This window comes from Lepisma saccharinum, chromosome 2 (assembly GCF_977018435.1).
Source record: "Lepisma saccharinum chromosome 2, izLepSacc3.1, whole genome shotgun sequence".
Taxonomy (NCBI): domain Eukaryota; kingdom Metazoa; phylum Arthropoda; class Insecta; order Zygentoma; family Lepismatidae; genus Lepisma; species Lepisma saccharinum.
In genome coordinates this window covers 117,764,330-117,787,098 of record NC_139230.1, presented here as the reverse complement: position 1 = coordinate 117,787,098, position 22,769 = coordinate 117,764,330, and the positions used below count along the sequence as shown (strand labels likewise).

General features: G+C 39.5%; 1 long non-coding RNA gene across 1 annotated transcript in view; it reads left to right on the top strand.

Moving 5' to 3' along the window:
• The window catches only part of LOC145984477 (uncharacterized), a 75,709-nt gene that overhangs the window by 7,376 nt on the left and 45,564 nt on the right, over positions 1–22,769 (top strand). Inside the window, exon 2 of the long non-coding RNA XR_014441324.1 lies at positions 3,217–3,289. This is a non-coding gene — a long non-coding RNA (uncharacterized LOC145984477). The remainder of the gene's footprint in view (positions 1–3,216; positions 3,290–22,769) is intronic.

Here is a 22,769-nt window from a genome sequence, read left to right as displayed (position 1 = left end):
TCATCTTAAATTTTCCTCCTCTCCACCCCTTTCCTCTCCTGTCATCTTAAATTTTCCTCCTCTCCACCCCTTTCCTCTCCTGTCATCTTAAATTTTCCTCCTCTCCACGTTCCATCACTTTTCCATTCCTCGCCCTTCTTCTGCTCTCCTTCCCTCCTCTCCCCTCATCTCCTCCCCTCTCATATCTTTTCACCCTTTCCTTTCCTTACCTACACCTTTCTTACCTTCTATCTTCTTCTCACCTCTTTTTCATTTCCTATAATACTGCGTTAATTTAATTTTAAATAATTTAGCTATCAAACTAACGTGTTCTTCTCTTTGATTTTTTAAAGATAATAATGACAATTCCATTGGATTCCGAGAGCTTTAACTATTCATTTATTGTTGTCTGCCACAAAATCAGGTTTTCCCTTTCTCGCTCCCCTCTCTCTCCCTCTATCTCTTTCTTCTATTAACGTTTATGCCTCCTTTTTTATTCTCTCTCTATTTCTCTTCTCTTCCGCGTCCTTTCTATTTCTTTCTCTTCCGTCACTCCATTTGCGGTCTTTCTTTTTCTTCTCTCTTGCTAGAGAGAAGGAGAGAGGAACAATACAAAGGAGAATGATGGAAGAGAAGAGAGAAAGAGAGAGATGGAAGAAGAGCAAGGGGAGAAAAGAAAAAGAGAATCGGAAGTAAGAAAGCGACAAACACTCAGATAGGAAGAATGATAGAAATAGAAAGACAGAGAGAGTGAAAGAGAAATAGCAAGGGAGAGAAGAAGAGGAGGAAGCCTTTATATCTCTCGCTTTCACTTTCATGAGAGATATTAGTAATATCTTGTTCAGTTCTCTCCCTCATTCCTCTCTTCTTCATCTCAATATTTTCAGAGGGAAGGAGAAAAGGAAAAGAAAAATAGAGGAGAAAAAGTAAATCAAAGAAATGGAGTGTGAAAAAGCGAAAGGGAGAAAGACAGACAGAGAGATTTCTGTTTTCCTTTTATCCTTTCTTTCTCTCTCTCCCCTTCTCTCAGTTTCAATTTCTCTTTCTCTTCTTCTTCCCTTCTCTATTTTTATTTTTCTCTCTTACCTTCCTCTCACTTTCTATAGGATATATAAAGGAGTAAGAAGAAGAAGGGGAGGAAAATCTCTGACAACTTCAGAGAGAAAGAGATAGAAGATGAAAGAGAAGGAAGAAATAAATTAAACAAAAAAGAAAAGACAGAAACCTATGTCTCTGCATGTCCCTCTCTGTGTTCTCTCTCTGTCTCTATCCCTCTTTCTATGCTTCTCTCTGTCATTTTCTTTCCTTTTCTGTTACCTTTCCTTTCTTTTAGTCTCCGTCTTTCACTTTTCCCTTCTGCTTTGGTCTGTAGTGATAAATTTTTCCTTGTCTTTCTCCCTCTCTCTCAAGAGAGTTCCAACACTGTAACGATGTAGGATTTAAGGTAAGAACTTATTTTTGCTTCTCACTCTGCAATCATTCCTCGTAGTTAGTTAGCACTTTTCTTGTCGATATTTCGTTCTTAATGAATGCTGATTCTTTCGTTGGGATATAGAGAAGGCAGAGCAACGGAATTGGCGCTCTGCTGCGCTTTGATGTGAAATAGCAAATGTATGCTCAGTTGTTTACCATATTTTTTTGCTTTTCGAAGCAAGTTAAAAATAGCATTCTGTGGATCATACTCTTTTGTTTTGAGTAGAAATACACGGGAAACGTCAGTAACGTACGATTCAGTGGAGAGAAAATCATTCGGTTAGAAAACTTCATAAGACTCACATTGTCACATTGCACGTCGTTGCCCACACTTTGGAAATACTGATCATGGTGCGAGGAGAACGGCTGGTGAGTTGAATCCTCATGTAACCTTTGTACACAAGAACTGGTAACCCTGAGGGCTAGTGCTAGTCAGTGTGGGCTAACAAGTGCTTGTAAATAGTTAATTACAAATGTAAATTTTAATACCTATAACTAATCATACTAAATTTTTGTTGGAATTTGTTGATTGATTGATTTGTTCTATTTTACTTCGCTTTTCTTGCCACTTTTGGCTAATTTGCGAAGATGGGAATGAATGATGATAGGATGAAATTGATGAATGGACACTCACAAACATCCATTCCCAAGCCAGGATTCGAACCCGGGAACCCTGGCGTCGTAGCGCGATGTGCTAAACACTCCGCCACGGGGACCAGCTGTTGGAGTTAGTACGATTCTTGCTAATTTATAATCTTTAGTATGGTTTGAATGCGTAAATTGATTGTAGTTATCATGTTCGAATTACGTTTGAGACGTGACTATCCAGATTAAACTCTCTTTACCACAGAAGCTAAATTATCCCGGAACGCTACTGGTTAGAATATTCTGTAAACACCTCAATGCTTACTTCTGATGAGGTGAAAACGTTACGTAAATATGCTAAAGTCTCTTAAATTATTGAGTTGGTAGCTGATAAAATTTCTGTACCCTGCATTATTATAATTGTAAATTATACAGTTTGCACTAATGCACGGAGTGAAAATATAAAGCAAATTCTTCATATTCGTTGGCAAGCAGCATTAAATAAATAAACAAACTGTGGAACCGAAAATTACTCCATCCATGTCCAGAACACGAGACATTAAAGCTATGTCCATCTCGTTTCTCTTTGGCATAACTGCTCATATGAATGGTATATAATAGCCTTAGGATTGAAATGCTAGTTGAGGTGTCTGTGCGCAAGGCAATTGACGGTCAGACATCAAGGGCTTACTTCAAAGCCTTTTTATTTATTTCAGTAGGGTAGAAGTTTCGAAGTGTGTACGTACATATTTTTTTTAAAAAATGTTCTAGTAGCTGCACATTTTGCTAGCTACTGCGTGCAACATAACTTTGAAACTTCTGCGGTGCAAATGTTGCATTAGCAGAGGAAATCATTTGTTTCCAGAATACCACGTTTGTTACAATGGCAACTATAAGTGCACATATGCCTGTTGTGTTATCAATATTCGAATAAATAAATGAAGTTCCCAATATTTTCATTCACATTTGTCTTGAATATACTGTTAATGCGTATCTCTTTCCAAGTTTATTTGAAGGGCTCAGGTGTTTTGCTAATTCACTGGGTTGAGATATGAATGTTATAATTGCAAAATAACCTAAGCACCCTAATATACACTAATCGTAAACTGTGCAAAATTTTGACTGTGTTAAGTGCTTCTCTTTGACTGTTATTATAATGGATACTTTTATTACTGTTAGGAAACACATCAAAATGGCAGAAAAAGCTGAGGGCAACTCTATTGTGCAGTATCTCGGCGAGGTTCTGGACAAGGTATGTAATGGAAAATGTTTGTAAGCAAATATATTTTACAATAGTGAAGAAATTCAGCATAAATGTACAACATTTCTGGTCTGTGAATGCTTCTCTTCTATTAGTTTATAACAAGAACCTGTCGGGAAGTGAAGGAGTTACGAATTCAAACCACCCTAAATCGTTCGTTTGAAATAGTAATAAAAATAAAAATACATGAAGCATTCTTTCCCTACTTTGAACCAATATTTTGAAATATTTTTTTTCTGGTAATGCATTGATTCTTATAAATGGAATTTCCCTTATTGAAGACACGTCCCTCAATCAGCAGATAATGGCATTACTTCGTTTAATCTGTTCATCTTACAATTTGAGACATAGGGTGGTATGGACTAGTGCTGTGCGATATCGGTTTTTCGATATCGAAGTTCGATATACAGTAGGTTGAATATCGATATCGACGATATAGAAAATATCGATATCGACGATATAGAAAATATCGATATCTACGATATTGAAAATATCAATATCGACGGTGCCGACAATATCAATATCAGAATAACAGAATCATGATGTTTTTTTGAAAAATGAAAAAAAGGTGTTCCAACTCACAATGAGTGGGTTCACTCTGTAGTTGGTCGTTGTCAACAAAGTCTCTTATCGAGGCACTCAAAATAAATTAGATTGAATGGATGGTGTTGTCGCATTCATCACGTACATGGTTGTTAACGAGATCCTGTAGCAGCCGTCGCGGGGCCATAACTTGGGATGTAAAGTTGAGGGATATTGCTTCTGATTACGTGGAATGCAAATAAATGCAATAACCAAAATGAAAGTATTGCCTGCTTTTGTTTTATGAAACAGTGGCTTTTTCAAGGGTGCTGATCATAACCCCCTTCCCCTTGGCTAGCAGAAAAGTAGGTCTGTGCCATTTAGTTTTTGTATCGATATCGTTAAAATATCGTAAGGGAATGGTTCGTTCCGTGATTGGTTGTTCTGAATCAGTGGTATGATGGTACAGTAACGGACACTTCTGGGTTTTAACCTTCTCGTTGATTTTCAACCAGAAGTATCCTTGACTATATCTGTTACTAAATTTAGGGTAGATTCTATGCATTTCCCAATTGGTGTCCTTTATTTCTTTTGCATCTCCATCTCTTTTAGCCAAGTGCTACAGCGAAGACAATTAAATCAACTAGTAAACATTCGTCTGAAGATACCGGAAAACCAGGAAAAACTTGTCATAATTGGCGACAATGGGCGTGCACAGACACTCTGGTTTGGGAAGGGGGGAGGCAAAAGGCAAGATGACAGTTTAATCGGAGATAGAAAAACCTCATTTCATCTCACTGTTTTATTGTATTGATGGGTATGGAAAAGGGGCGAACATAGAGTGTGTCCGGACGCACTGTATTAGAAGAATTCAATCATCCGTGGCATCAATGTTATTTTCCCCTTCTTTATTTTCCCTCTGTAGTTCAGAGACTATGCATCTTACAGAATATTAAAAACAATGACACGTAACATTTTCATTTTCAACAGTGACGGCGATAAGGTGCGCGTGGGGGCACTTTGCCCCCCATAGTTTTTAACACTTCCCCCCGTACTATGGCTACTAAATGCTAAGCTTGTCTACGAAGAAAAAGTTACCTGTCCTTGCCCTTCCTCCCGCACTTTTGTCACGCAATCGCGGTTACTGATTTCCAATAGATGGGTAATTTATTCTGAAAACATATAGAGGTAACACAAATTACGAATAATGTGTGCTGGAGTGTTAATAACAAGCATTTTTCTAGAGAACGAATTGGGATAGTCCAATTTCATGGGGCCGGCTCCCGTGGCAGAGTGGTTAGCACGTCGCGCTACGACGCCAGAGGCCAGCGTACAAAACTCTCTTATATATATTGTTGTAATCCCGTCTTACCTGGGATCTGAGGTCACGGGGTGCTCCGATTAAGAGGGAAGAGATATGGAAAGTTGAATGTAAAGGTTATTTACGCTTGTTCATACCTGGTAGGTGTGTGATGTTCTTGTCCAGATGCTTCTTGCAGACCGAATTGTGACTGGTGCAAAGGTTCTATCCTGCGACCCTTGGCTCACCAAACCGAGCGATCCCTCGCGACTCGTAGCATACTAGGCAGCCGTAACTCCGTGTTCCGTCGTCGTAGTTCTGTAGTTGTAATGTGTCGTAGAGTGTCCAATGAGAGCCAAAATCAAATGAGAGCGAGCTCCGGGAGTGAGCTCCCTTTTATAATCTTAGGCTTCGAAAGGTTGTTAAACATTTCGAACACGCTAGATCTTGTTTAGATCCACGCGTTTGCCTTTCAGTCATTGTTTTCACGGAAGTTACAAAGTTAGCGCATTCTTGGGATCGCCCGCTGGTCGGACAATTCCAGGAAATAAACAAGCGTGAATATTACCATGACGAGGTTTTCTCGGTTTAATAATCTCCATATCTCTACAATATATTTCAGATGAGAATTTCAGTATTTTAATTAAAGAGGATCCTGTCTTTTTTATGTGGGGTGTTATTTCTTATGTAATTCCTTGTATATATTTAATCAACGAAATAAATAGTCTTGTTACATATTTCTAAACTGAACGTCTGGGCTATCATTCAAAGATAAAGGAACTGAGTTTTCCCCTAATATCCATGGTAGAGAATATGGTAGTTATTTAATGTAATTTAAATCGATTGAACCGTTTTTGTTAAATATTGAAAGTGTAATGCAACTATTTGCCTGAGGAAGTAACGCAAACACATAACAGGTCGAGCCAAGGCAGGTTACTCTCCACCAGAAGCAAGTAAAGCATAACACTTTGGATAAAAATAAAATATTGTCACGTGACCTGGACTTTTACCTTGGAAATTTAAAGACATGTCACCGCCATGAATCGTTGAAAATTCTTTTGCACACCATGCTATACTGTAAACCATATGAAAATATCAAACTGGGACTGCAATGAGATCAGAAGATACAAAATAATAAGTATAACTATGTGACTGATAAAAGCATCATTACAATATACTAGGGTGAATCTATAAAATGTAAATGTATTCTGGGTCATGTTAGGAACATGTTAGGCCCAGACGAAACCATAGTTGTGTGTGTCAAGCGGAGGTCGCCATATTGTTGGCCGCCATATTGTTGGCTGCCATATTAAATTCAAATCAATCAGTTTGAATGTAAAGGGGGTGAGTGATATGACACATCAAATGAGCCTAGAATTTCACTAGAAATGCTGTGGTGAAGGTATTTCTAACGTATCTTTAACCAGAAAAAAATTATAAGATATCTGCTCATTACGGTGTCCAAATTCCTGTATGCACACTTGTTAACGTCTCTCACACTCAGCAACAGCATTATAAGCAGCAACTGTAAGCAACAACTACTTTCCTGTGGTCAATATCACTGATTTTTAGTGTATAGACCATTGTCTTCAAATGTTTCTGAAGGTAAAAAAGTCCTAAGGTCCAGGCCCGTAGCCAGGAATTCTTTGTAGGGGGGGGGGGCGAAGTCAATCCTAGAGGGAGCAAATTTTTAATATACGGTGTCACATTTGCAGATATAGCAGGGTACACAGAGGCAGTTGCTCCCTCCCCCAAAAGAGATAAGTAACAGAAAAGAGATATCTTGAAACTCCAACGAACAAAACAAACTTCGAGCAACATCAAATAGCAATATTTCGATAATGACCTTTCCAGATTTCCAAAGAATATAAAGTTTAACATAAATAGGCTAATAGGGACTGTATCTACTTGATATTTACAGGTCGATAATGTTAATGGACGATTAATATGTGCCAATAGCTTTAGGCCTGCCTCTCTGCAGAACTGATTCAGGGAGCCCTTAAAAATCATGCTTCATAATGATTCCCTCTAGTATGCAAGATTTTTACGCACAAAGGAATCTAACGAGAATCCAACAACACCATTGTGGTGTGTTATGGAAGAAAAATTGAATTAATTAAATAGTAATGGTTACATATTATCTACACTTTGATGAATTGTGTAAAAGTTTGTAATACATTTTTTTGTACTTGCTTAAACATTAAAACATGGGTTCCTTAGTCCACCACGGACTAAATTTCCTTCAAAGGAGAGACACTTCAATCACTACAGACAATGTTTGCCTACTGGTTATATTAACCATTTTGCAAAATATTGTGTGAATTATAGGTGAAATACATGTGTTTGACACCTGACAAACAAATAGGAATCCCTTGATTGATCAACGACTTCTTGGATTACAGTGTCATCATTAATATTTGATATTAAGTTTCATAGAAATAAATTGTTTTAATAGAGCGCCATGGCATTCTCTTTAACAATTTTTTTTTTATTTAGATCGTTTTGGCTCCCAAGGCTGACTTCCGCCGTCCCCTAGCTATGGCTCTGTACTTGGACCATAAGAATAGCAGATATTTTGCTTGCTAGCGGAGCGAGCAAGAAAGTTTTACGAAATGTACTTTTACTTGTATAAAATTTGTAATCGAGGAGGGGGACAATTGCCCCTCTGTGCCCCTTGCAAGTGCCCTTGGCCGTCTGGAAGAAAAATGCAAGGAACACGTGAAAACTAATTCCATCACGAGTATCCAATTGTCCTGCTATTCTTAGATTCTCCTAGTCTTGTTTTTTACTTCAATGTTTGCTTCCCCTAGAATAGACTGCCGTTCAAAGTGGGGGGACAATGCCCCCTGTCCCTCCGTGGTTGCACCACTGTTTACGAGTGCCTCTTCATCAATTTCACGTCATCATTCATTGTTGCGATTAGCTAGAAGTGACAGAAAATCAACGCTAAGTAACAAAAATCAAATATCCATTCCCTCTCTCTACCACATGAATCATTATTACCAAAAGGTAGACTTGGGAAACAAACATTTAAGCAGTGCCAAGTAACACTGTCACAACTGTTCTAGATACTGAAAATTGCGAAATCATTTCCCGAAGTCTGAATCTGGAAGGGATTTTTTTCTCCCAATTCTGGTACGACATTATACGGAATCCTACACACGTTAATAAATCACAAAATCAATAAGTGTCTTTGTTATGTTGCTACAGTAACACAGGATATAATTGTAAAGATTAGTGAGAATTCCAGATAGGAATGTGTTCTGAAATTTTTCACAGATGGGGGGGGGGGGCAAAGCAGGCTCTCATGGGAGCAGTTGCCCCCCTGCCCCCCTCTAGCTACGGAACTGCTAAGGTGTTAGATCTGGAGAAAGTACAGGCCTTTCAACAGGCTACCAATCCATCTACCGGGAAATATACCATGAAGAAACTACCACAATACTCCCATCATGTGGTCGCGCTCTGCTCTGTTGAAAATGTCTGGAAAAAGAACCGAATTCCGTAAGCAAGCATGAAGAACCGGTTCACATAACAAATCCAAGTAGCCCTCATCTCTTAAGATTCCGTCGTTGCAAATGAACCAACCAATCCAATTCTCCATGCATCATGATTCAGGTTTTACTCACTCATTCACTCACTCACTCCTTAGCTGTCTAATGTAGATTACCAGATCACAGGTATTGCATATTATTTTAATTTATTTCACCGTGAACATAAAATCAATCTCGTCACTGTAAAGGACTTTTCATTCCAAAGGGGCCGTCACATTGTAATTGTTTGAGACACCATTCAGAATATTCAACTCTTTCTTCCGATAATATAGGTTGGCCGCGGTGGCTCAGTCGGTAACGCGTCTGACTACCATGCTAAAGGTCCCGGGTTCGATACCCGGCCGGTTCAAATTCGGGAACTTTTCTAACGATGGAAGCGGACCCGGCGCCCACCCAGCGTCGAATAACGTGGGTACCTGGGGGAAACCCTGGGGGGTAAAGGCGGTCAGGGGCGTGATGTTGATCACATCACCCCCACTCACGACCGGATCAAGAAAGTGTGGGGCGTTACCCCCACACCCTCTATACGCTTTCATGGCGTGGTGCTAAGCACAGGGGAGCACTTTACCTTTTTACCTTTATCCGATAATATCGCTGAATGAAATCATGTGCAATGGTGGGTAAACTTTTATCCTGAGATGTCAGTGTAATATCGATGCATTCCTAACACGTTAGAGGCATTCTAATGTTTTTCTTCTAACAAATCAAAAAGGAGAGAATCTTTAAAAGCATATAATCATAACTTTTTCTGATTAAATATGCGTTGAGAAAACCTTCGTCACTGCATTTCTAGTGAAATTGTAGCCTCATTTAATATGTCACATCACCCCAGGGGCGGCCGCTCATAAGGACAATACGGACGCCGGACTGCCGTGTGTAACCACAAGTGAACAAACATTACATTAACATTTATATATTAGCTTTTACATTATCTGAATTGCAAATATTCCATTGGTTATAGATCGTTGGTTAGTTGGTTCTGTATTCATTCTTCCGCGACAGTTGTGAAGTTTGCACGCCACCATGCGGGGGAATACGAAAGTTCAAGAGAAATCAGGCGGGGCGCAGTCCTCCCACTTTACGAGACATAGAGCATTCTCAGGAGCACCCGCGAGGTTAAAGAGGGGAGCGAACTAAGGGAATAACACGCACAGGTCCAGTGCATGGGAGGACGGAGGGTTTTGTCGTCCGAAACCCACCCTCTAGGCGAAACTAGCCTTCTCTCCGGAGAACGGTAAACAATGAAGAGTTGCCAGAAGGAATGAAGTTAACATAAGAGAAAATTACCAACCGTTGAAAAAAATCATTCTGCATTCCATAAGTTTATTCACTTATGACATAAGAGTAGAGCAATAAATTACGCAATATCCAATGAGGAATGAAAATATCGGTAACTGAAAAAGTACAGACTCTTGCTTGATTTTTGTTATTTACCATCGCTTCCTGCTACTTTTCGATAATCATGCGGAGTACATCATGTAGAGTTAATTAAATGTTTTGATCAGCACGTTTGAAAAAAATTCCTGATAATGTGACAATGTTGTCCAATTTCTTTTCAACCCGGCTGTTAAATAAATTAGAAACTCGTCATTTAACTCACCAAGAACCGCTACAGGAACCTGTCAACTACAAATTTCTGAAAATTTGGCAAGATTGTCCGGCAACCCCCAAGCAAAAAAACGACCTAATCGGAAGACGATACTTAGTATTGACACTTGTTGTTTCTTCCTTTTACATGGAAAAGTGAAGCTTTTCGGTAGTTGTGTGCTGTAGTTGTGCATTTGTTGCGATGAACAGTGTGGAGAAATTGTTGGTGCGAAGTTTTTCTACCAGAACTCTGGATGAAAAACAAAACAAAACAAAAAAAAACTAATCCGTATTTGATTCTAGAACAAGTGTGCAAGAAGGGAGGTCGTGAGTTCACTCGCAAATTTCGCGTTGGAGGACAGAAGGATGAATTTCATTTACAAGCATGTCTAAAGAAAATTTCTGGTAAGTTTGAAGTTTTTACCGAGGAGTTTCTGGTAACGCAGATATCACCTCTCCAGTGAGATATTTATTTTGGTGCCCTATTTCACATATAAATTAGTCATGTTGGACAGAAAACTTTTCCTGTGTAACTTTTTTACTAGAAATTTTCACGATCAATGCACGTAAATATTCGTCATTGTGCTTATCAAGTTGTGTAAAACTTAATATCCCTTCTTCTGAATTTTCTCCTCTGTTAAGTTAAGATATGCTACGACGAAATCTGTTAGAATTCTATTTCTTCTTCGCATTACTGTTAAATAATTATTAATTTATTATAATATATGCAAACGTGCAAAATATGATATTCGGTAAACACGAACATATAAATTTTTTATTACGTAGGCTGTTACACGAAAATCATCATATAAACTCACATTACTAGTAAAGCAAATTTGTGAGCTATCGCCTCTCCACTTTGGTTCACCATGAGCCGCCGCTGCATCACTCCCTTTCCATTGAAAGTGATTGAGTTGAATTAAATATGGCGGACCTCCGCTTGACACACACAATTATGGTTCCCCTTGGGTTTAACATGTTTCTACCATGACCAATTGTACCCAGGATAACTTCTTTACATTTTATAGGAGGTGTTAATGGACTCTTGACTCACCCTAGTACATTGTAATGACGCATTTATCAGTTACATAGTTATGCGTATTATTTTGTATCTTCTGATCCCATTGCAGTCCCAGTTTTATTTCATTTTGTCATATGTTTTACAGTATAGCATGGTTTGCCAAATATATATTTTTCACGATTTTTGGCGATGACATGTTTTGAAATTTTCAAGGTCAAAAGTCAAGGTCAGGTGACTATATTTTATTTTTATCCAAGTAGGCTTGTTACATATCAGTGGAAAGATTGTCCAATTCCCTACACAATAAACTTTATTTCAGCTTTATAGGCCAAATAAGAGCAGAGTTACAGCACATTCATTATAGCTATACGAGCTCAAAGAGAGCAATTTCTTTCAATCTTGACCTTGAATCATTTTACAATTACAAGACAAACCAGACTTAAAATTTTCACGGCTACTAAGTTGCATGTATACTTTCAACTCCCCAGTCTCATGAAAATTGAAGATGGTCAGGTTGTGGGCTGTGTTTATTTCGTATGGAATGATTCGAAAGAAAACCTTGGGATGATTAGGGGGAGGCAAGGATAGGGAAAGAGGGAGGGAGAAAAGACTCGTGTACCTCTGTAGTACAGACAAATAAATGTTTTCAACTCCGTGCACGTAGCGTAACTTCCAGGGTAACTAACAACTCTTCTATGATTAACGTTGTTGCCCAATCATATATAATCCTACACACAATTAAGGAGGACATGTGCCAGTTACCTGACCAAAACGTCCAGCTCTCTGCAAATAAACCCTTGTGTTTACTCCACCGTTAGTGTCATACAATTCACAAGTCCACACACGCATTTTTGGTCTTTGGATAATTGCTCCTGTTGGAAAATAGTCACCTCGTAAATAAGTTATACAGTTGTTATGGGTTGTGTTAATTAACATTTTATTTTTAATAACTCGTCGCAATGTACCTCTCAAAGAATAAAGTTTTTCCTGTGAAACTGGTAAGGATGAGTCGTGCATAGTAGTACCGTGCGTCCATTTCGATCTTCAGCCGAGAGATCGGGAGAAGCGTGGCGGGCGGCGCTGACGGAGATGCCGACATTTGCGGCCTGTAATGCCCGCTTATTTTTATGGACATATGCAGACATTTATATAAATATTGCAAAACGAGCACTAACCTGTGTTATAAGAGTTGTTCAAAGTAATGTCCACCTACATTCACACATTCCTGGCATCGTTCGATTAAATTTTGATACACACGCAAAAGTTCTTCTTCCGTAATTCTTCCAAGTTCTGCCCTTATATTGTCTTTCAGTTCGTTGATGCTATGGGGGGGGGGGGGGTATTTCGGTAGACTCTATTTTTTAAGGTTCCCCACAAATAAAAGTCACATAAGGTAAGATGTGGCGAACGTGAAGGCCATAAACCTGTAGAAATTATTCTGTCATTAAACACCTCCCTTATAGCGTCCAAAGAATCAGTGGCGGTATGGGCTGTGGCCGAATCTTCTTGAAAATATCCATATTGTCTCTCATTATCTGAAAACAACTGAAAAAACGGCGCGAGTATTTGCGTGCGGTACCTCTCTGAATTTATTGCGTCTTCAAAAAATATAGGCCCTATTATTCTTTTTGCACTTACAGCACACCACACACCAGCACACCACACACATCATGTAACTGAACTTCGTGTATTATTTGGAGATGTTCAGTGCTCCAGTATCTATTGTTCTGTGAACAAACATGACCACGCAAGTAAAACCATGTCCCATCCGAAAAAAAATGTTAACTGTGAATCAACAATACCATCTACAATATTCTGCAAAACCCAATTACAGAAATTTACTCTAGCCTGAAACTTTCGTGCCTGTAGCTAAAGTCCTTCTGGGTCGGGCCGAGAACTAACCCCCCCCCCCCTTCGTAACGTTAACCTTGCGGCTGGCATTCCAATCGTCTCACTGACACAACACACATACACACTGCAATAACACAAACAAGTAACGGCAAGTAACCAAGAATAACACTTGCGTCTAGTCGCGAAGGAACAAAATACTCGAGCTCGGAGATTTCGGATCACAAGGAAACTCACGAAAACCATTGACTTTTAACGGTTTTGTCTGCAGCGTAATCTTGATACAGTGTTGCACATTCGAAACCTCCAAACGATCCCCATCGACACAAAACTCTTTCAAGGATATAAACTTAAGCAGGACGTTACTGGTCAAAACTGTGATTAAAATGTTTATTATCTGTGGTTCTTAACATCGTTTCTAAAGCGTATTTTTGTGTGTATATAAGGGCAGAACTCGGATGAATTACAGATGATGAATTATAATACAGGTTAGTGCTCGTTTTGCAATATTTATATAAATGTCTGGATATGTCCATAAAAATAAGCTGGCATTACAGGCCCCAAATGTCGGCATCTCCGTCAGCGCCGCCCGCCACGCTTCTCCCGATCTCTCGGCTGAAGATCGAAATGGACGCACTGTAGTAATACATATTAACAAGTTCTTATTTTCTTTTTAAATATTGTGTTATGTCATGATAATGTGGCTAAAATGTAAGAACTTTCGAAACGTGCAATTTCAAAGTCTTTATGAAAAGTATAGCTAAATTTCAACTCTTCCCATTTATCGCAGAGCTCTTTAAATGAACGGTAACAGTTTCGTATATCGGAAACACATTTCTTTATTTTACAGAAGAAACTACTTACGGAAATGAGTTTGTCTAAGGTTTACAACGTTCGTCGAGGTATTTTCTTTCATCGTGGAATATATTTGACTGGGAAATCATGTATTTTTCAAGAGAAATATCTCACCGACGCACAATTGCCATTGTTTTCATTTGCCTCCCGTACCTAAACCGGATGCAGCGTACGTTTCATGACGTAACCCCCTGTCAGTGTTTCTAACCCCTTTTTTTCACTATGCTTGCCTAACCTAACCAAATCTAACCTAACCTTATCGGAAATTGTTCGTGGGGCTATCCGTCAGGTATCCGGGCTATCCGTCAGCTACCAGTGCATAATGTACAATTTCCACCGGTGACGAACACGACAGTAGGTATTTCTTGGTGAAGAAGGTTGGAAACACTGCATACCCACAACTTGAGTCAAGATGTGGCCGCCATACTGTGTGTTACGGAAGCGAGCAAAGGAATCAAAGAAATCACTCTGTATGTGAAAAATTGTGTTTGTTTTCGTGTAAAGAGCATAATGGCACCTTGAACTATGTTCCGCAATACACAATTGGTAAGTACGAACCATGCGAAACAAAAAATATCCCATTTTAATGTGTTTCCGATTTACTAAACTGTTACCAAATGAACATACGAAGTTCAATAGAACATTTCTTTGGGCATCACTCTGTGCACGTGAAACTTTCATACATACTAGATCACGCCACTGCACTCATTAGCGATAACACCCAAGAGAGCTGTTACAATCCTTTCTTAGAGACTGCACCAAGTTGATTATCAACGATAAGAAGCTAACGCGGGGAAACCACGTCAGATTCCCGGCTTCTTGATTTGTCCAACAATGCTCGAAAACAGCTCTTCAATTAACCCCTGGAAGAGGTCTCCGGGGGTTGGGTAAATGCTGTCGGGGCGTGGTGCTGATCACATCACCTCCAACAGTTCACGGGATCGAGAACGTGTGTAGCCCAACTTCTGTACTCCCTATATGCCTTCATAAGGGATACGATACAAAGCACAGAAAGTGCTATCACGAGAGGCACGTGCCCGTCTGCAAAGGGATGACTAAATTCCATGGGAAGTAATGATCTCGTTATATCCCAACGTGGCGGAGTGTTTAGCACAGCGAGCTACAACGCCAGGGGTTCTGGGTTCGAGTCCATGGTAAGGCATGGGTATTTGTGTTTGTCTGTCCTGAGAAAAATCGAGAAAAAAATCAAATTGATATGAGTGAAAGTCGTGTGAATGATGTGGAATATTTCCGCATAGGGGCATTCCTTGAAAAAGAAAAGAAAAAAAGAGATCAGTGTTACGGCTTGACGGTCTGAAGGATGCATGTTCGATCAAAGAAGCATTTTTTTTATTTTGTAGTTACCAATGAAGCTCCAACATGTGTGTGTTCGAATCCGCATTTTGACGTTGTAACTTTTTTTTAAACTTGTGTAACTATGCATATTCTCGGACATGGAATGTGGGAAGTGCATACGACATGCATTTTCAATCCATAATTTGACCCCCTAATTTCTAAAAACGTCTTACATATTTTTTTCTTCACAAAATCATTTTACACTTGGAAACCAAACATGGAGCTGTTAGACCATACCTACTTTCACAGTGACTGTAAATTAGATGCCTCTACATTTTAAACTAAAGGTGATTTTGAGTTTGTTTACACAAGTTGGCATTATTACCTATTGATATGTTTAATTTAATCCGTATCTGAGGAGATATTGCTCTAGAATCCTAGAATAAGAATGAAACAGACGTTTATACTTTTACACAACGTATGTATACTACAAATGTAAATCGGGACAATACTGATTGGCCGAAAAAATATGTGCTAAAGGTGGTCGTAAGAACATTCGTCTTGCTATTCTTATACATAGCCACATATTTTAAAACAAAGTTATAATGACGTGGTTGTTAAGGATTTTCACATTTTAGTTTCCACACAAAGCAAGAACTATAGTGAATTCAATTCCATACACAACAATATGCTCGTATCAACTCTTTACGTCTTTTTTTGTATTTATGGCTCGTCCACATGCCTTTCCACACTTTCTAAAAGATTTAATGTCAATTATTTACTCTCAAAACCATTACATCTTTATTAAAAATAGCAGACGTTTCTAAATGTGCAATTAGTTCCATTCGAGGCATACACTAGTTTGCAGTGCACTGTAAAAAAGTCTACCATTGGTGAGAACCGAACCAGAGACCATTTAGCATGTTGGCAACTTATCATACCGACTTGACTATAAAGTTATATTTTAACAACATTTTATTGCACACTTTGACTTCTGTAGATAAAAAATATTATTAAATAGGGCTGGGGGAGATGACGTTCTTTCAATTTTTAACGAATGTTTGTGCGTAGTTAGGGACTGATAAATGTAGTATTGCAAAGTCGATATTTTCTTCTCTCACTAGGCATGTACACAGTGCTTACAATTACACGATTATATTCAAATGATAGACTACACTTAGAGTTTATTTTATTTACGTCTCATTTCATGGCTTCAAATTTATTAAAGTAATTTGGTATTCAGCAGTCTCAAAAACGTTTGCGATTCAACAGCGCCGATGATAAAACAGACCGTGACGGATTGGCTGTCTGACCTGGCGGCATATTTCTTTGATGAGGGTCTACAAAAGCTCATCTACCGCTACGACAAGTGTCTCAACAACTGTGGGAACTACGTTGAGAAGTAGCTGAATGTATACCTTCTGTCAAAAAAGTACCGGGAATTTGTAATTTGAAAGACCCGCGCTAATGATTTTTTTAAAACAAAATTTCAATAATTTGGTAGCACTGTACTTAATTACTATGCCAAACATGAGTGCGATCTGTCAACCAGTTTGTTTACAGCAGCTGGTTGAACCAGTCCACTTCAGTAGTGTATATCGATTTTTACAATGAACGAAATGATTTAACAAATAGTTTGCTTAAATTTTGTGTTGCGAACGGAATTTCGTGTGCTGACTCGCTAAAAATGTTAGAAAAGACTTGTGGTGAATCAGTTTTATCAAAAACACGAGCTTACGAGTTGTACAAAGTGTTCAAGGAGGGCCAAGAGATCGTCGAAGACATGCCTCGTTCTGGACGACCTTCGACCTCTTCAACCGATGAAAACATCGGAAAAGTGAAGGAAATTGTGCTCCATAATCGCCATTCCAGCTTAAGAGATATAGCTAGTGACCTTAACATCTCACGAGTCTGTTTGTTCGCATTTGGTGGATATTTTGGGCATGAGATGCGTCGCCGCACGGCTTGTACCAAAAGAGCTGAATTTTCTTCAAAAACAGTACCGTGAAGAGGTCTCTTTAGACATGCTGGTGTATGCTACGCCCTCCCTTGCCCGGGAAAACAAATGCTACCACTACCTAGATAGAGGCGGCAAAATCTCCCTCGGACAAGCGAAATAGCGTTACGGTCCAGGTTAAGTAAGTGTGTAGGAACCGGTGACCGACAGTGCATAGTGATAAGCCATATCGAATTAAAACAAAGACACATGTACTTTCAAATAACCACCTCTTTACCTGTAGCCGGGAAGCGGCTAGCTGCATACCTGAAAATCACGGGTAGCGACATGCATACGAAAATGATATAGCCCAAAATTAACATGAAAATAAAAAGTATATTCTATTCATAACCAACAAAAATGGAATTATTACAGGTCCCCACACTTGCACTCTCACATTCTCTCTCAGATTCAATCCTCATGGGGTCATCGACACAAGAAATTATACATGACATGTACAGGTTTTATGACGACAAGCCCAAATTATTGCATTCTCAATTAATTTTATCTTACTTTTTGTCTAATCAGGTCATTTGTGATTTTGCTCCAGTGCTACTTAAATCCTAGCCAGCCCTTACTTAAGTTCACCTTTTGTTTTAAAAAAAGAAACTAGTCGGCGCGGTGACCATACATTACTTGACCAGTATAAACAAAGGCGTCTCAACGGCAATTACATTCACGTGGGCGGACGTTTTCCTTTTACAAGACCTCACGTGGTTCCAAACATAACAAATAACCTCCGTTGAGTGGCGCAAACATATACTCTCTAGCAGGCGGGACTTAAACACTTCGCCGCGACGAGCAATTCACATTACCAGGCAAATACTTTAACAAATAATCACATATGCGACCGGACATAGCTAGCAGCGACACAGCGCTGACACATAAAAATGAACAAACCTCAAGTAGAATATGCAATTAAGCGGGCGGCGCTTTACTCTAATAGTACGCACTTTAAACAAATACAAAGGAGCACAAACAACAATGAATTTAAGATCATAAAAAAAATATCACAAGGAATAAGGAAAATTGACCTGAGACGAATAGATTACAAATGACAAGCGCGACGGGAGTTTGGTATGAAGTTCGAGTTGAGTGGGCGTTTTCAAAATGTCGACGAATTTCAAGGGCGTTCTCTAAATCAATCGGGCCGTCACGTGTTAAGGTTCACACAGATGAATACATTACCATCTCTCAGCTTCCGGGGTGCATCCTGGCGTCTTTATGGGCGATTGAAAACACATAGTATCCACGCGAAAGGTTTCCTTGGTCGTGACGATGAAGATGCAAAAAGGGTTCAAACACCGAGTTCCCCGGCTCCTCTTCCTCTCGGGATCGGTGGATCTCCGTGGTATGGCGCGGTTCGGACGTCGCATCTGAGCGGTCGTTGTAGGCGTCGTCGGCGTCGTCGGGGCGTCAACATCTCTCTCTACATCTCTCTGTCGCGGCTGGTAGGCGTCGTCGGCGTTGTCGGGGCGTCAACATCTCTCTCTACGTCTCTCTGTCGCGGCTGGTAGGCGTCGTCGGGGCGTCAACGTGGCGGATGGTAGGCGTCGTCGGCGTATCAATAGGGCGGCGTTCGACGTTCTCTCTCTCTCTCCATGGCGGCGGATAGGCATCATCGGCGTAGCTTCTTCTGACATCGGGCGAATCGACGTAACGCCCCCATCTCTCTTCTTCCTCTAGCCCGCCATAGTTTCCGGTTTTCCTCGTTTCTCAAAAATTATAAATGGCGTAAGGTAATCACGGAAACACGGTTTCGCTTCAACTTCCCCCAGCGGTTGAGGTAGGCGCACTCGTGTAGACTTACTGCCTAACACACACACTGGTGTTCGCACAACACAACAAAGTCCACTGTACACGAAAGGTAGCACGAAGGTGATCTCGTTCCAAGAATCGCGGCAAAACTGTATATGGAGAGGTAGCACGGAGCTGTTCTCGCTACAAGGATCGCGGTAAGACTGTGTGTCGAAAAACCATGTCCTTCGTTTTATTTAGATTTTGAAAAACGACGCTAGGCGATCGTTGAAGCGACGCTTCCGAAGAGGTCAGTCCACTTTGCTCTATTGTCTCCACACTAGGACGTACCGTGTCCGAAGTTGACTTGTGCGGATTAAGCTTCCGCCTGGCTGTCGCCCATAGCTCAATTGCAATCGCTGTCCACAAACTGATCAATTAGAACCGATTTGATCTGGCGTCCGTAATTGTCGCTTGATCGTGACGAAACTCCACACATCTGTCCTTGCACATATGCCGCTGCGCTGGTATAAGTTTCACATGAATCGGACCGTTGGAAACCGAGATATTTAAATGTTTGTCATTACGGTCGAATTTCCTAAGCTTTAGACGCATAGCGTGACCCTTCAGGTGCTCACCCTTAACACAAGCGAATGTCTCGTTCCTCCCGTCGGCTTGGCAAAAATCAAATATGTAATCTTACAAATTAAAACACTTAACACTTTGAATCAACACGTCTTTTTACCGCTACATACATGAATAATAATGATAATAATAATGACGGTAAATCTGACTGTCACACTGGATCGCGCCAATTCTGATCCCACATTCATGGAACGTATCATAACTAGTGACGAGACATGGGTCTACGAGTTTGACATGCAAACAAGTCAACAGTCATCAGAATGGAGAGCAAAAACCGAAATAAACACGTCAAAGTCGTTCAAAAGTCAAGATGATTCTCATTGTTTTCTTCAATATTCGTGGTTTGGTGCATCAAGAATTCATTCCAGAGGGACAGGCGGTCAATAAAGAATACTATTTGACCATATTGAAGCGTTTGCGTGAGAAAATCCATCAGAAACGACCAGATTTGTGGTAGAACAATTCGTGGATTTTACACGACTATAATGCGCCATCGCATAGAGCCACAGTTGTGACCAAATTTAGGGCCAAAAACACAATAAATACCATCGATCAACCACCGTATTCACCCGATCTGGCCCTGCGTGACTTCTTTATGTTCCCAAAACTAAAATTGCCACTCCAGGGTACCGTTTTGACTCGATTGAAGCCATAAAGCAAAATTCGTGGAAGAAGCTGAAGGCCATACCGGAAAGCGCCTATAAAAAGTGTTTCCAAGACAGGAATAAAAGCTGGCATATGCGTGTTGCATCAAATGGGGCCTACTTTGAAGGCGACAAAACAAATATTGATGAATAAATGAAAATTGTGCGTTTCATTTAACAATTCCCAGTACTATTTTGACAGAATATATATGAACAGCCACAGAGGTAATTAAATTTATTCCTTTGCATGTTTTCGTTTTATTTCAAAACGGCCCCTAATTAAAAAATAATCATTGTACAATTACATAACATTCAGATATTTACGAAAAATATTGTGACAATGTGACATTACCACTGGACCACACCATCTTTCTTGATCAAGTCCTTTGATGTCCCTATCCAATCAAGCACTCGCACTGATCAAGGAAAAATGAGCGAAATCACGCCAACAGCTTTGGCTAAAATCTCCACCTCGGAGTGTATTGCGACGAAACGCCCCTTCAAAATTCTTAATGATAACCACTACTTTCCGAAGCAACGAAATGTTTTCATTTTTTCACAAAGTATTTCAGATACTTGCGGGAAGAGCCTGCAGTCGTTGTTTCACCACGAAATCTTACTTACTAGTCATAAAAGAAAAAAATGCACGGGTATTGACAAAACTACCACTTCAGCGCCATCTGTACGCAGAAGTTTGAACATGACGGAGATCTTATATTTTCTTTTATTTACTTAAATACCTTCAATCGTAACAAAATTATAAGTTTCACAGGTTCTAGTGAATAAAACAATCTTTTATATCGGAAAATTTCTTCCTTACCGAATCTATATTAGTTGTACGGTTATCCATTGAAATTCGAGCCTATGCTTTAGCATGGCTTTAGAACCCCGTTAAGACTATGCTATTGGGGACGCATTTTAAGGATAAAGTATGGAGAGACGCAAATTTACAATAAGATATTTGTGAAATTCAAACATATACAGATGTAGGCTTTTCCGATGATTGTGACAGGTTTGTTTTAGAAAGTGAATTCTCAACTAACATTCTTTCTTTTTATTCTACTGTATTGTAGAACTGCTTGTGCTTCACATAAACGGCTAACGCTGTCGGTTTGTAATTAAGGGGTCCCGGCCAGTGGCGCAGGAACGTTTTTCATTTCGGGACTACAAAATTCAACATGGGGGCATGGGAATTTCCAATTTATAACAACACGGATGAGTTTCCAGTTATTTAATGGAAAACTTACATAAATATTTTTTATTTCTATATTTTATAGAATCTATGGTTATTTTAAAAACAGGCGTTAAGAAAATATAACAATTCCGAAACATATAAAACTCTGGATCTCTTTTCTGAAGTCATTTTGAATGTAATGGAACGGAAAATCAGAAGTTTGTAACATGAAAATTGTGAACAAAGGTACATCTATTCATTTTAATGATGTAGGGTGCGATTTGATGGAGGGTGACGAGGATTTCCCCTTCCCCTCACTTGGCACATCTGCCGCATTTGGGTAATCGCGAAGATGAAGGTGAGTGATGATATGGTGAAATTGATGAGGAGATACTTACAACTTACAAAGAACACCCATGCTCATGCGGGGATTCGAACCCGGGATCCCTGGCGTCCTAGGGCGCTGAGCTAACTACTTCGCCACGAAGGCCAGCATCATAGAAGTAACAAATGGTAAGTGACAATCTCGTGACATACATTTCTTTAAGGCTGTACTAAAGGCAATTTTGTGGTAATTTTTCGATAAGAGATGGCAGCGCCGTTTGCCATGGCAACCGAGGGCCATGTTGCCACATCTACGCGTAAATATAACCAAGGTAGATACATACAGGTTGGTCGATTAGGGTACTCGATGTGAGATGACGCGATATTGGTTAGAGGTGAGTTAGTGGATTAAAAATAAATAGTCGTAAATCAAGGAAATTGATAATCATGAGATTTTAGTTATATGTTCTTTTTACAGAAATAAGCAGATGAAGGTAGTAATAGTCGAAATATTAATATAAAATCAGTTGTTTTATATTAAGTATTTATTTTAATATTTAGAACGCAGAGAAGAAAATGCAATAATAAGTGTAGTTAAATATTAATATAAAATCCTTTGTTTTATATTCAGTATTTTTTTTAATATTTAGAACGCAGAGAAGAAAATACAATAATAAATGTAGTTAATTCAAACACGAAACGGGCCAAGTGAGGACAGTAATTGAAATAATTGAAAGCATTTTGTGAATTCGTTTGAAGCAAATGCTGCGTTGACTCAGGCACGTATCTAAAGGGGGGCTCAGGGGGCTCGAGCTCCCCCGAAAGTTTTCGGTTTACACTAGATAAAATGAGGCTTTTTGGTTTCTTGTGTGTGTGAAATAAAATAATGTGACGAAAATTTAAGGAGAGAAATAATCATCGAGGCAAGGTAATTTTTTTCTATAACCCCATAATTGATAATAGCACGTATC